General features: G+C 42.3%; 1 protein-coding gene across 2 annotated transcripts in view; it reads left to right on the top strand.

The window, feature by feature from the left end:
- Positions 1-14,322, top strand: part of agrn (agrin) — a 206,628-nt gene that overhangs the window by 14,360 nt on the left and 177,946 nt on the right. The window lies entirely within an intron of this gene.

The following is a 14,322-nucleotide window of genomic DNA, read 5'->3' as shown; positions in this document are numbered from 1 at the left end:
ATTTTAAATTGGGACTCAGTTGTCGTTCCAGTTTGAACCATGATGGGCAGGCGCTAATTTAATTGTTGGGAGGCGATGTCAGGAAATACCCACACTGGGAAGCGTAACCAGCGCGACAAATTTCATTGTCAGGTTGTTAATTAGAGGAAAATAAGTGGCTTGCCGTGTCAATGTGTTGCTGAACATTATTACGCTGTGATATCCTGCTATTAGCCGAGTCCTGCATCACAGTCACAGTCAGTGTTTCCCTTATTAAGGGAAGTTATTGGAGCGTTTTGCTTCTGCTGACAATCTCCGCACAGTTCACAGATACAGTATATGTCTAAGTTTTCTGCAGAAGCAGTGGTTGCTGTGGAAGTCAGGCGTCTGCAGTTCAGTGCTCTCTCTCGCTCTGTCAGACACACGCACACACACACACACTTACTCCTACTTGAACATTTCACCCCGTGCTTCTTGTTTTTCTTCACTCAGCCAGAAACATTGTTTACAGATTGCAGTTGAACCTCAGGATGTGTGCACAAACACACACACACATATGCTCAGCACACACACACACGTTACAGAACCCAGAAGATCCGATTTTACAGTTTGTATCTACTTTTATCTGTCTGTGTCAGTGTGTGTGTGTGCTGCAGGGATGTTGGTGGGTACTTGCTTTGTGTTTCTGAATGTGTTTTTGTTGAGTATGTTTGATGATTCTTTTACGTGTGTGTGTGTTTGTGTGTGTGCGGGTGCGTGTGTTCTTTGGAGGCTCATTTGCAGGGAGGGCAGGAAGCTGTCTGCTCTGAACCTCCCACCCTCAACCTTACCCAGACACGCACACACGCTGACATATATAGCAGATTCAACTCTGAAATTAGACAGTATAGACCCTGACAACTTCCATCCTGGTGAACAGTCTAATAATAATTCACTGCTAAGTTGCTCCATCTGTAGAGAGCAGGGAATCTCACCAACCCTGTTAACACACGCACAAACACACACGGTCGGTTGCTCTATTCCTACATGTGTTGCCGTCATCTAATTCTGGAGGCCCAAACATCAACCAGAAGCTGTGTGTGTGCATGTGTTGGGAATATTCTATATGTGTACAAGTATAACACACTGACACATGGCCCAGCAGCATGTCAGTGACACCATTTACACCCTGCTTGCTTTTTTTGCACTAAAAAGGTTGCAATTAACGCACACACACACACACACACACACACACACACACGCACACACACACACACACACACACACACACACACACATGCACACAGACGTGGCTGATCACTGCCCTCTCACTGAGCTTTAATAAGATTTATGATCGCAGAGAGCGAGACAGAGGGCACACGATATTGAGACAAAGAGAGAAACAAATAGCAAAAGACTCCAAATCACCATCATTATTTGAATGTTTCTGTTGGGCTTTTCCCCTCAGTGTAATAAAACACAGATAATACACAGTGTATATATTGTAGCTGGGGGAGCGAAGGGACAGAACATATTAAATGTTACAGTGTGACACAGAGCCAGCCGAGGGGCAGAGAGGAGGATAAAGACACATTAAGCTGTTTACCCACCTGCCAAAGTCTGAAATAGTGTTTATGCATGTCCCTCGGGTGCTTAGGTAGATTATATGTGTGTGTATATGTAAGTTCTTGACCTGCTGAGTTCTGGATAGCTGGTTTTGTCCTTCGCCAGACTGTGGTTCACTCATGTGAGCACAGGGCAGCCACTGAGCTGACACGCACTCCGATGGGACGAGGAAAAGAAGACGGACTCTTGAACTCATTGACTTTTAATACTACATGAAGCAGACACATTAAACACATAAAACCCTGCTGATATGCACTTAACTCTGTAATCCATCCATCCATCCAGTATAGATCCATTATCTATACCGCTTATCCTGTTCAGGGTCATGTGGGGCTGGAGCCTATCCCAGCTGTCATTGGGTGAGAGGCAGGGTTACACCCTGGACTGATCACCAGTCAATCACAGGGCTGACACACAGAGACAGACAACCTTTCACGCTCACATTCACACTTACGAGTACCTGGAGGGAGTCCACGCATGCACGGGGAGAACATGCAAACTCCACACAGAGAGGCCCCTTACGTTCAAACTGGGATTCGAACTAGGAACCGTCTAGCTGTGAGGCGACATCGCTAACCACTAAGTCTACAATGTTAGTTTTAAATATGAGCCTCATGTTTGAATTCGTCCAAGTTTCCCATTACAATTTGTGCCACATTCCTACCAATCAGAACGTAACTCAAGTCTTGCTTTGATAGAGTAAGACTAATATATCTGTCATCCAACATTATCGGCCGATACATGCTTTGATTTTTACAGAAGTAATGCAGAAAGCAACGCTTTGGGGGATGCACGATGGTGTAGCTAGAAGGTCCCTGGTTTGAATCCCGGGTTGGACGTAGTGGGCCTTTCGGTGTCCATGCATGTGTGGAATCCCTCTGGGTATTCTGGCTTCCTCCCACAGTCCAAAGACATGTGAGCGTGGAAAGGTTGTCTGTCTCTATGTGTCAGCTCTGTGACTGACTGTCCAGGGTAAACCCCGCTTCTCGCTCAATGACAGCCGGGATAGGCTCCAGCCCCCCCGTGACCCTTAACAGATAAGCAGTATAGTTAATGGATGTATGGATGGACACCGCTACGGGATGATTTATAAATGGTGTCATCACTTAGCTGGTTCGGCATGCTGTACTTCGACTGCATGACTTCTGCAGCCCATGTAACACAGCATCACAGCAGACGTTAGGCACGTCCATTGAGTGTGTAAAAAAAAAAGCAGTCTTCTTAGTACCTGTGCGAAGTTAAATCAGTGCAAAAAAAGGTATTGAAGAAACCTGTGACAAAATGTAAAGATACCATTGTAGTAAAAATGTCATTTGTAATAATTGTATCTTATGAAGGAAAACAGGTTCCATAAACCAATACAGCCAAACACTTCTCAAAGAGCCAAACAGATAAGTTGTAGACGATCCCTTCAGATCTCGTATCAGCTGATTATCTCTTCAAAGATTAGTTTTCTTTGAGGATTTTTCTTCCCCTGCACTCCAGAAGAAGAAAATATCCCTCTAACAAAGCATTTGCACTCACAAAAGGGCCTTTATGCTCTGTGTAGCAGAATTAAATAGTCATACAGTATGATACTCATGAGACATGTTAATGGAGAGACTATAGGGGGCTTATACAGCTCTTACATGGGTGATTGATGTGGTTGTGACACCTGCCATCAATGCTGTAATCACACCCTGGCATTGAGACTTTTTCCACGCTTTCTATTCTTGTCCAGTTATAAATGTGGACGGCAGACCACACCACAAGAAAAACAAATGTCACACCGTCCCTAAAGGCTGAGAGGATATGGGAAAATATAATTTGGGCTTAAGTGGTCAGCATGCACGCTGCAGAGATAACCAGCCAGTCAATTTAAAGCTAAAACTCATCACTGAGGCTGTCAGTGTGAGAACGCTCGTCGTCCTTGTTGTCATTTAATTCCCAGGCCAAACACTGTTCTCCAGATGTGCTGTAACGACTATATTCAGAAGGATTAGGATCTATCTATCTACATCCATCGTCTGCTGCATCGCTCTGTTTGCCTGCAGAAATTGTTTACTAGAAACACTGCTGATGTTGTGTGCACTCTGGGTGAAATGAGTGGAATTCATTTTCCCCCAAGGCTGGCTTTGTGCACGTATTGTTTTGTTCACTTTGCATGCATTTAACTCATCATTACATTACATCGCCCACAGTATTTTGAGCCATACACCTCAGAGTGTGTGCACGAGGGAGAACAAACAGAGAGCATTTAGTATTCCAGAAACCTCGCACATCTGCCCGCCTGCTCATTTCCATAATGAGAGAGAAAAAGAGAAGGAGAGGAATGGAAACAGAACGAAGAAGTGAAGACAGTTTGAACAATTTAGCTGTTTACTTTCTCAGAGAAAGGTGTGTTTCTTGACAGAGTATGAACGTGTGTGTGTGTGTAGGTCCGTAATTTGGCTGTTTTATGTTGTGTGAATAGTAAGTTTTCACATTCTCACAATGTGATGAGAATAAAAAACTGAAAGTTCTGTGGAAAGTGTCACATGATTCCCACAGAGAGCCAACGGGCTGGCTTCTGTGTGTGTATGTGTGTGTGTGTGAATCTGCTTAGCACTTGCTTGTTTTCCCACTGGAGTCTCATGCACCCTAGTACACTCTGTAACTCCATAATTAGGGGTTGATGTCAGAGAAGGCAAACACTGTGTGCGTGTGTGCGTGTGTGTGTGTATGTGTGTGCCTTTATGTGTATGTGTACTGTTATGTGTAAATCTGGTAAATTGAGGAAACTGCTGACTTTAGTGTAATGATGTTTGGTTGAACCTTTACTCGGGGTCAAGGTTAGGGGTTACACTGAAAAAATACATTTCCTGAACAAGAAGTTTAGTCTTTAAAAACTTTTCCAACATTTCAGCAAAATCGATGAAATGAGGGAGAGGTTAAACTGTGCGCACTTTTTCATCTGTTATATATTATAGGATAAGAGTCAAGTAGATTATTTCACAGGAATAAAAACCTGTTTATCTTTATATATAGGAATAAAAAGCTGTGCATCTTTCCTCCAGTTACAATCTCGGATCCCATCAGCTATAGTCTGACGACGTGCCGGAGCGTGTAGCCAGCGGTTAGCGATGAACGACTTCCAGTCAAGACTTCCTTTTTCATGTGCTGCAACGTTTACAGAAAAAGAAGCAGTTTTTCTTGTGACTGACTTTAATTAACCGGTTTTACTTTTGCTGAAATTTCAACATCATGATGCAGATTCGTAAAAAGTAAAAATGAAGTTTTGTCAGGTCTGTCCTCAAAAGGAGAAGAAAACTACTTTCTCGTTTGTTGAACGGAGGTCGGCTCGATCATTTCTGATGCATTCGAGGAAGTCGGGAAATCTGAACGCTGAGCGGCTTTCGTGATACAGCGTCAAGGGAATTTATCAAGTTGAATTTTAGATCTAGAACAGATTGCTAGCTGTTAGCATGCAGATATCTGTTTATAGAGATTAATAAGAAGCTAAATCATCGTCAGATAGCCGCTGATGGGAGCCGAGATGTCATTACAGTGCATTACGTTCCGCCTGCTTTTGTTCTCCAGACTGACTGTTTTTCCTGCATACGCCGCAGCCTGCTGATACGTGATTGGTCAATATTACTCGGACTACAAGCGTCATACAAACGGAAACCAGGACACTTGCCATCCCTAAAATGCACGTCACTGCCCACAGATACTTTTCTATGTAGAGTCTGTAAATAGAGATAAGTCCAGTTATAATACAGACACGTGTTTTTAGCATGACTTATCCATTTGCAATTATATTCAAACACACTGGCTCATCTACGATGTGTTTTATGTGTCTCGCCTTTTGTTAAATGGTTTATGTATCAAATTACTGCAAAGCACTCAAGTTCCAGTTGTACACCCAAACACATGTACTCAACATGTGCTGCACATGTGGAATTTCATTGAGAGTGAGCTCACTACTCACACACGCACATACGCACACACACACGCTCACACACACACACACACACACACACACACACATCTTGTAGGAAACAAGGAGTCCAGTGTGAGTCCCTCCAAATGTGATGTGTATGAGCTCCGACATTTCCCACTGGTGTCAGACAGCTCTCATCTCCCACAGCTGTCTGCTGTCAATGCACTGCAAAAACCTCATCTTACAATAACAACTTGGTTATTACTCTGACTTAAAATCTTACAAGTGCAAAAATGTATCAGCAGGTTGACATGTTTTCTTGTAACTCTTTTTTAAAACTAATTTTCTGAAAAGTAGTGTCACAGCGCTCCTCCTGTTACTGCATCAGGATGTTTTTCTTGATTCAAGGACACGATTATTAACGTGTAGAATCTCTGTACTCCAGAGTCTTTCCTTTTAGAAATAGCCTGAAGAGTTGGATCTGTGTGTAATCAGTTGTAATAATAGCAAGATTAATGTTGAGGAGAAACTGCTTTTACAGACTCCACTCTTGAGTTTCCCACCTCTTTCTCTCTCTCTCTTTTTTGCAGTGTGCATTCCTCTTCATAATCCGTCTGCTCTCTATCTCCTCTCTATACTTTACTCCCTTCAAAAACTAACACACACACACATTTCACACAAACACACAGACTAAACTACAATCTGAGACTACACACACACACACAAAACAGCACAAAGGCCCCTGACTGTGGCGACATCCTACCAGGTGTGTTTATGTCTGCAGGAAGTGTTCTATTGAATAATGAGTGTGTTTATGTGTGTGCGAGTGTGTGTGTGTGTGCTTACAGTATGAGAGTGTGTGTGTCTAATTCAGTCCATTAGATTTGGATTTAGCGCATGCATGGTAGTAGCAGGAAGGAAATGGGGCAGACGTTACTGTAACTCTCGCTCTCAGGCTCTGTGGAAGTGCGTGAAGGGGAGGGGAGGCTTATTGGTTAGATTGACAGTGAACAGTGGTTCCCAACATGTGGACTGCGACCCCCACAGAGGGTCAAGAGCTGATACCAGTGGTGCAAAAGAACACATTTCTATTTGTCGTTATTAGACTTTTCTCAGAGATCCTCTCACTCCTAGCCTGTCTAATACAGCAGCTTTACAGTGGCCCAATGCTGCACAAGAAGGCAACCGATGGTAACCCACTGATGTCATTTCTCTGAGCTGTCAAGGTTATCGTTTTCATGTCCCCGGAAGAGCCCGGAAGTCTGCTGGGGGTTGCAGTCAGGATCGGCGGATGGGTCAAATGAAAATTGTTACCTTTTGGTGTTAAACTGCAGGTGAATGCCTGGCTAAAAAGTGGAGTCAAAGGCACACTCGCACCGAGCCAAGGATTTAGTTTCAAATGCCTTTATTGAATCAGAGCTCTTGTAAAAAACATCAGTATCAAAGACCCTCATCTGGACTTCCTCAGGGCGTTACTTGCATATTTAGTATCGCTAACCTGACTGCAAAGCCATACCTTCATCATAGTACATTCTAAGGGAAGCCACTGACCATCGTTTGTTGAGTTGGGAGTGAGAATGTGTCGTCTAATCTTTGCTCTTTTGATAACTGTATAGTTTAACTTCTTTGACTCAGGGCTGGAAGTTCAGACATCGCTTTGCAGGAAGTGTTCACGAGCACAAAAATGTTGCTTTGTAAAAGAGTGTCATTGAATGTTAGTCGGAAAATAAGTAAGGGGAGAGGAAACTGTGAGACAGAGGTGAGAGCGGAAGCAACTAAAATTGAAGAAAGTAAATAAAGATAAGAAGAAAGACGAGACGGAGGAGAAAGTAGAGAATAAAAAGTCGAAGGTAAAAAAATAAAATAGAAGGGAGAATGAGGGCAACAACTCACACATTCACTTCCACCTTCCTGCAAACGGAGAGTATTAAGCTATCATCGCTCAGAAATTGACCTGAGCAGAAATTGGCCTTCAATTTATCTTTTTCTCTCTCGCCTCCTCCTCCTTATTTCCCTCCTCTTCCAGAAATCCCTTCCACTTTGCCCTGGCGCTGAGGGCTTGTCAGCCTTGGGGGGAGGACTTAGCACCTTTAGCGTGTGCGTGCATGTGCGTGAAAGTGAAAGTGAGAGCATGTGTGTGTTTGTCGGAAGCCGAAATTTAATTAAAACAGGTTGCTCCAATTTGAGCCTCTCGTGAACTGCTCACCACACACAGCACACTTGTGAGAGGTCCCAGAATGCATTGCTCCATCAGTAGCTCAGCTGGCTCCCTGTCTGTCAAATCAAAGAGCAACATCAATGCACGACTTTTAATAAAAGATCAAAATCAGCCAAATCAAGCCAATGAAATTACGCGCAACTGAAATCTGACTCACCGGTTGCATTTAGGTCATAACAGTGTGTTTTGAACGCAGCATGTGGTCTGTCCGGTTTACACCCATAGGAGAGGGGGCGGGGTTCAATTCTCAGTCTCAAAGCCCTGTAACACTCATCAATCCCCCTGAGAGGCAATACATCCCCTCTTGTTCAAAATGAGACTTTTATGTGCGACCAAAAGGAGAAAAAAATACGAATGTGCAATTACCTCAGCGTCATGCTGGGTTCATCTGATGCCACGCTACGATTCAATCACCCAACCCCCTCTCCCCCGGACCGGTTCCATTACCGCTAAGAGGAACAGGGATTGGTTTGGGTGATGATGTGAAGCTTCCTACTTTTGTCTTTCAATCAGATAAGAGAGTTTTTACACTATTTTTCTGCTCCTAGACGTCTATCCTGTCTGAAGTGGCTCTGAACTGGAGCTGTTTGAGATGGCAGCACTTCTGTTAGACTTCTGCCCGGGTCAGGAGCTGCAGCAGAGAGGCCGGGCAGGGGCAGGGGCAGGGGGCAGACAGCAGCCAATACACACCCATAGACTCAACAGGGATTGAGGGGCATGATTGTATCGAATGCCAAGTATTGATCTTTTATTATATAAACCATCAGGAAAATACTGGGAAAAAAAACAATGTAGAATTCTATAATAAAAACAATTCTTATTTAAGATAAACTAGATGGAGGTGAGCTTTTTTCTGGTGACGTCAGCACAGGTCCCGGGCAGCATGATTGGTAGGAAGTTGGAGATGGAAACATGATTATTTAAATTTCATTTTACTGTAATTTACCTTCAAATCACTCGAACACGCTCTTCACTCATTTTTGTACAAGTTGCATTGCTTATATCACACGTTTAAAGACAGTAGTCTGCAAACCCTATAGTTTTAAAAGCCAATGCATTTATCTCAAACATGAACCACCAGCAGGGGGCGACTCCACTGGTTGCAACAAGAACTCTAATTGGACGAAACAAGAAAGGAAAATGAGCTTACATTTATTTAGCTCCGCATAATAGCATGATAGGACTGAGGTTGATAGTGAACTGGCCCTTTAAGGATGTAATCTGCACTTGATAAAAGATAATAAATAGCAATATATAATATTATCCCAATACTCAGTGTGTTGCAAAATGATAAACCACAATAACATGGTATATTGACTAAAGTAGGGTGATAATATTGTGTTACCGCAGAAAGTGCAACCTAGCTGGTAGCCTGGGATTACACGTGTCCAACTGCTGTAGTCTCACAAATCCACTCGATGTCCGTTGTAGAGTTGGGAAAAGACAAACGACTTTATTCCACAGGTGTCACAAGTCGGTTAATCCACTGAATTTTGTTTGCTGGATAATATAAAACTTAACAGGACAGGCTGCTGCTAGTCAAGCCTCCACTCGATGCCACAGTTCAACAGCTTCACAAAAGTACGTGCGCCAGGTTGCGCTCTCTTAAAGTGACGGTACGTATTTATCAAAAAATGAAATAGGCTCTTCTACACCTAAACATGAAATATTGAACTTAAAGTCAAGTAAGATAAAAACATACTGATTTGTTTATTCTTAATGTTGAAAAAATTCAAACTTTATTTACAAATGTACACATTCTAGGAACAGGATATAAGAAAACTATGAGGAAATTGAACCGTATGCTTGCCTCCTACATATTGTATAGCCGTGCATCCGGTGGTATACTCACACGCATACTTTGTGCTCCTGGCGCACGAGTGTTGGATTGGTCACAGCAGTCCTCCTTCATAAAATGAGATTATGTTGTTGTAGTTAAGAGGTAGCTATCTTCAAGCTCTGGATACAAACATGTTCACATCGGAGCACATGCATGCACACACACGCTCACATTGTCATTATTATGCATCAGCACACCCTGTAGACGATGCAGGTAAACAAACAGGGATGGGTGTTTGTCAGAGGATGCGCCATAAAGCCAACTTAAGTACAAGATGATATCTAGTCCATCCCTGCTGACCAGATACATATTCTACGCAGACCTGAACCAGTTTAAATTTGGCTTTTTGATGCATTCACTGGCACATATGGCGTAAACAGTGATAGATGGTGAATTATGTTCCAATCCAGGCCAGCTCAGTGCAGCGTTTAGGGATCTGCAGGGATCTCATGGAGTCCCCGTGAAGTTAAATTTTGCATACGGCCATGCATATTTTAACTCTCAGACTTGTGAAGAGCTTTGAGAAACGCTTTAAAATTTTAAGAGTCGCAATCTGCAACATTGCATTTAAATTATATCTGATATAGCTGCATGCTCCTGCCTGTAGACCATTGATTTAATGCAGTGAATTATTCAGTCTATATCCAATCCTCAGAGGTTTTCAATTTGCAGTTCTGAACAGCAGGCGGGGGAAAATCCTTTGTCACACTTTATATGCAGCGAAATAGAGCGAAAGCGGGTTATTCTTTTTTGGGTACATGCTACAGTGAACACATGTTCAAGACACATATTTACATGTATCTATTGTTGATATAGAAATATTGAATAGTGCTTCCTTTGTGGTTTAAACATAGGAGGCGGTAAAATCAAGAAGACTGTGTGAAACTAGTTCAAACATGATTTAAAGTAACTTTGTAAAAAAGATTTCCCGAAAGCCTGGCTTCCTTTAAAGTCCTGTCTGCTGAATGATCTTGGCCATTTCTATCACCGCTCACATTATGCTAATGGGCAGAGTCAAGGCCTGCTCTGTCAAAGAGCCGCTGCTGCTTTTAGAGGGAGTGTTCAGGTTCATCAAGTTTTAATGAGCCAGGAGAGATATCAGCAGAGACATCGCACACTTCTCTCTCTCCTCCCTGCACACATTCTCTGAGCCCTCTGCAGCACGCAGGTACGCCAGCGCTGACAGTTTGTTTGATTTTCCTGAGCTCTCTTTTTATTTAGGAAAAGGCTTTCAATCTAGATTAAACCACAGCTAATATTGCACAAAATGGAAAACAGGATTATCGCAGTAATGCTTTTTGCCGTCCCTAAAAAGGGAGAGGAAAGCGACTGCAGATGGGATGTAAAAGCTTCCTTATACTCTCTTCCTCTGTTTTAAATTGTGTCTGTGGAAGATTTAGCTTGCAAGATATATGCTTGCAAATATATTCAACTGCTCTTCTTTAAATATTTAAATGTCTTTGTGTTGCAGACCCAGGCAAAGGTGTCAGTGAGAGTTCTTATGCATTTGCTCGATGCTGTTGTCTGCTCGTACGGCTCAAACATGAGTGACAGGGATTGGTTGGGACGGGGACTTCACAATGCATCAGGAACCTTTGAGATCAGATAGGATGAATTTGGGTCACCGCGGCAACAGAGAGAAGACAATGTCGATAACACCAAAGCAAATACAGACTGTTGGAGATTAAAAGTGATTGTGAGAGATTAGCACATGAGAATGTCATAATACAGCCGGCTCACAGTTTGATTTGATGCACAGTTTGGGGCTTATAGCGTGTTATCACATGACTTTGGGAAACGTGAGGAGAGATGACGATCAAAGTCCTGTTTGGAGAAGATGAACACCTTTAAATGTCAAGGCAAATAAAACAAGGACTAAAGCTTGATCTCCAAACAAGCTTTAAAGCTATTTCACGGGGTTAATTCTCACCTGACACGGATAATCATAATGTATTGCAACCAGATAGATGATAGATAATATGGATAACTGCATTGTACATTGCAAATCGTTCTGCTTTGGACGCAGGCTTCACAAGTTTTATGTGGAACTCTGCTGAACTTTACTTTTTCTCTTATCTCGCTTGTTTTTGTCATCTGTGACCTTTGCCTACTTTTCTTGTGTAATGTTTTTTTTTACTCTTTATTCGGAGCACATTTAGTCTGAATACATTTGACTTGATTTTGCGTAAAAGTTTGTGCTTTTTTTGACCACAAAAAGGGAGAAAAAAAGTCTGCTTCATTTATTTTTCCTGCACTAAACCTTCTCACAGCCTTCATCGGGTGTTCAACTACTGTGTATACACCGTACAATCACCTTTTAACACGTCAGTGAAGTTGCACACTTCGCTTAAAACACAGCTTAAAATACCCTCTGATAAAGACTGAAAATGTTTCACTCTTCAGTCTTTGCCTTCATTATTTGCTTGTCGTGTTGAACCACAGACAGTATAAAAAGATGGACCACATGACAGCTCCCTAAAAGTGACGCCAAAACCTCTGTAGCGCCCCCTGCTGACTGGCTGCAGTATAGGTCATAAAGCCCGCCTCCTCCATGTTAACAGATGAGTCAAACTATAACATCAAAATACACGTCAAATACATTTCTCTCAAACATGGTTTCTGTCATTATAGTTATTTCTTATCATGCTGATTAGTGTTTTTTCTCACGTTTATTTTAATTAGTTATTTGATGCTGTAAAAAGGATGATTGACAGCTCTGTTGACAAATCCTTCTCCTGCAGTCGATCTGTTCCTGATTAGCAGAGTGGAGGACGAACGGCTATAGGAGACCTAACTAAAACAATCACTACAGTCATTGAAGTTTCCATACCTGTGAACGTCTGCTTCAGACCAACACGAGAGGCTGTTCTGCTGTTAAACATGCCGGCGTGTGGGATCTTTAGTGTTTTTTTCAGTAAGTTAGATGTGTGTTTTGGTTAGTGGAAGTGGCCCCAACCGCCGATCTCTACTGCGCAGACTCTGGCTCCAAATGATCGGGGTATTTCGGCTTCAATTTCGTACAATGAGTGCAGATGGAGACGCGTCGTCCATCTTTATATACAGTCATTGTGTTCAACCTTTCTTGAAAATCCAAAATTTTGAGTTGGAACATCCATTTTTGAATTTTCATTTCACACTGCAGCTAAAATGTATTTACCTCCATGATGAATATCGGCGAATATTAATATCATGACATTTTGTCAGACAGAAATCTTTTGGCATTTAACAACAGAGCCCCTCGGCTTTGAAGAAAAGGCAGAATTAGTGACTTATTTTGAATCTTAAAGCCGGTTTTATAGACTTGCTTTTATGTGATGCTTTTTTATTGCTTCTCTTGTCCTTATTTTTGTTTATATATATGAAATGTTTGCTTTTACCTTCCTCGACTTTCATTCCTCAATCGCCTGTTGTGTTTTCTCTCCTGTGTTTTTGTATATTTTGGCTTCTTTCTTTAACTTTATCTTAGGTGTACCTCTGTATTTGCCAGGCTTTTATTTGGCCATATGGTTTCTGTCAGAGGTCCACATAAAATCTGAGCTTTATAAACAAAGTTTTTGCCTTTATTTCCCACATTTATATCACTAATCATGCTTATGGATGAAGATACATTCAGATAAATGAGTGGAGGGCTCTTTAATGTGTCCAGATTCTTAAAAATAGCAGATGGAGGAAACATATGCATCAAATCTTCCTTTATGAAGATGACTCATTCTGCTTTCACTGTCTTGTTTTTTTCCTGCAGGAAATTTCTGTCAAGTGCAGTTGCATCTTAATTCAGCTGTAAAGACGGCAGGTTCCATCGTGTCAGTCTGTGTGTCTGTGTTTGAGAGTGCAGCAGCATAATGAGGCTTTTATCCGTCTTTACTTACAGTAAACATATGTAGGCTCAGGTGGGAGGTGAAGCCATAACTCAGATCGTGTCATCTCACTGCGCTGCGGGACCACACGCGCCTCACACTGTGAAACCTGCAGTATATTATAGAGACATACAGTATTTCACTAGCAGAGTACATACAGCATGAACTGTGCTGGAGAAGCACATCCAGAGGCTCTATCAGTGAGCAGAATCAAAAGTAAGAATCAGGATTTCTCTGCTCGCTGCCTCCAGTAACAAACATGCACACAAACTGAGCTGTGTACGCCATCTGCATTCACAGTCTGAGCCTGTGCCATGTGCTAAAGCTGCAGAGACACAGGAAGGCACAGAAAGAGAAACACTTCATACTGTATTCCACACAGATATGCAACTTTAAACCTTTGGGGGGAGATAAGGCTCTAATTGGAGCTCACTGTACCGTAATTACACCTTCAGTCTTTGTGATAAAAAATTAATTCTCCTGCTGCTATTTACCGTCTCATTTACACCACTGCATATCTTCTACTGTTAATATTCAATGTAATTGGGGAAGGCGGACAGTTAAACACCAGTGTGGACATTAAACCTCATCGAACACACAAAACATTAACAAACAAATGGTGGTAGTAGTTATTATTCCTCTTTTCCTTTTCTTCTTTTTTCCCAGCAGCACTCAGCAGCTGAAGCAGGAGGCCACAGTGCTCATAGTGTAAGGAATCAAAGCTTACTGTAAAAAAGGCAAAATGTAATCTTTGGAAGTGAGAGGCTGGAATCTCAAACTCAAACTGTCCATCCATCCATCATCTATACCGCTTATCCAGTTCAGGGTCGCAGGGGGCAGGAGCCTAACCCAGCTGTCACTGGGCGAGAGGCGGGGTTACACCTGGACTGATCGCCAGTCAATCACAGGGCTGACACATCGA

Source organism: Semicossyphus pulcher, unplaced genomic scaffold (genome assembly GCF_022749685.1).
Source record: "Semicossyphus pulcher isolate SPU_LCO1_2020_fin unplaced genomic scaffold, fSemPul1.0.p SCAF_13, whole genome shotgun sequence".
NCBI lineage: Eukaryota > Metazoa > Chordata > Actinopteri > Labriformes > Labridae > Semicossyphus > Semicossyphus pulcher.
The sequence above is the reverse complement of the archived record's forward strand: the minus strand, read 5'-3'. Positions and strand labels throughout refer to the sequence as shown.